Below are 1,973 nucleotides of genomic sequence, written 5' to 3' on the forward strand. Positions count from 1 at the left end.
AATGAATAAAAAAATGTGGTTCATATACACAATGGAGTACTAATCAGCCAGAAAGAAGAATGAGATTCTGTTTTTTGCAACAAAATTGATGAAACTGGAGGTCAGTATGTTAAGTGAAGTAAGCCAGACAAAGACAAACTGCATGTTCTCACTCATTTGTGGGAGGTAAAAATGAAAATAGTTGAACTCATGAAGATAAAGTAGAAGGATGGTTAACAGAGTGGGAAAGGTAGTCAGGGAGTGTGAGGGAAGTAGTGATGGTTAATGGTCAGAAAACATTGTTAGAAAGAATGAATAAGACCTAGTATTTGCCAGCACAAGTGGGTGACTATAGTCAAAATTATTTAATTGTACATTTTAAAATGACTAAAATAGTAAAATTGGATTGTTTGTAACACAGAGAATCAATGCGTGAGGTGATGGATACCCCATTTACCCCAATGTGATTATTATGCATTGCATGCCTGTATCAAAATATCTCATGCATTTCTTTCCTGTGGGAGGCCCCACTGTTGCTCCTGCTGTTTCTGCTCCTGGGTTAACAATCAAGATGATACATGCTGAAGCCTTTTCTTGTCCTTTGACTCATAATGAAGTTGATGGTTTAATTTTCCATTTGACAATATTTGGTACAGTAACATATTTTACTATCAAATGGATGGTAGATGCATTTGATTCAACCAGAAAGCAAAAAGTAGAAGATGAAAAACAAGCAGAAAAACTAATGAAGCAAATTGGTGTGAAAATGTGAAGCTCTCAGAATATGAAATGAGTATTGCTGCTCATCTAATAGACCATCTTAGTATGCATGTTACTTGGAGTGATATAACAGGTTTTAGATGATGTCATTATGATCTGAAAAACACAGTCATCTTTCCTATCAAAAAGAAACATTTGTTTGAGAATTCCAGGCTTCTGCAGCCTCCAAAAGTTGTACTTCTCTATTGGCCTCTAGGCTGTGGTAAAACATTGATTGCCAAGACCACAGCCAAAGAAGCAGACTGTCGATTTATTAACCTTCAACCTCTGACCTATAAGTGATATGGAGAATCTCAAAAACTGGCTGCTGCTGTCTTCTCCCTTGCCATAAAACTACAACCATCCATCATCTTTATAGATGAAATAGACTCCTTTCTACAAAACCATTCAAGTTATGACCACGAAGCTACAGCCATGATGAAAGCTCAGTTTTTTGAGTCTCTGGGATGGATTACATATTGATCATAGCTGCCAGGTCATAGTAATGGGAGCTACCCATCGTCCTCAGAACCTTGACTAGGCTATAAGGAAAAGAATGCCTACAATATTTTATATCAACCAGCCTGCTTTAAAACAGAGAGAAGCAATCCTGAAGCTCATCTTGAAAAATGAAAATGTGGACAGACATGTAGAAAAATGCTAGAAGTTGCCCAGGAAACTGATGGGTTTTCAGGAAGTGACCTAAAAGAGATGTGTCAAGATGTTGCCCTCCTCTGTGTTAGAGAATATGTTAATTCTAGGTCAGAAGAAAGCCATGACGAAGATTAAATTTGGCCTGTTTAACAGGAACACCTACATCAGGCAACTGAAAAGATGATGAAATCAAAGGATGCAGCATTTCAGAATGTTTTAACACATTTGTTTAGATTAAGAGTAAAGATCATTTGTACAATTCGGTGATCTAGTGTGGTGTACCCTTTTACCAGTTAGTGGAAATAGAATGGAAAGAGTGCTCTTTAAACAAAGAGGGAGCTCATTGTTTATGGTTTTATACTCTGAATTCTGTTATTGAGATATAGTTGTTGTGTGAGTGGTATTACTGTTTGTCAGAAATCATGAGGAGCAATTTAATCCAGCCTGAACATGGGTGCTTGTGTTTGACCTCTTCAGCCATATGTTGTACAGCCTTATAGAATCTAAGCTGGTCCTAAAGTTGTAGATGATTCATTGGGTTATTAGTGAGAAATGGCAGTGTGGTTAGGTGCTGGTTTCTA

The 1,973-nt window shown here is 37.2% G+C and overlaps 1 pseudogene; it reads left to right on the forward strand.

The window, feature by feature from the left end:
• The first annotated feature begins 512 nt into the window (after positions 1-512).
• Positions 513-1,659, forward strand: LOC100389102 (outer mitochondrial transmembrane helix translocase-like; annotated as a pseudogene).
• Positions 1,660-1,973: the final 314 nt, after the last annotated feature.

Source organism: Callithrix jacchus, chromosome 13, assembly GCF_049354715.1.
Source record: "Callithrix jacchus isolate 240 chromosome 13, calJac240_pri, whole genome shotgun sequence".
Classification (NCBI taxonomy): Eukaryota; Metazoa; Chordata; class Mammalia; order Primates; family Cebidae; genus Callithrix; species Callithrix jacchus.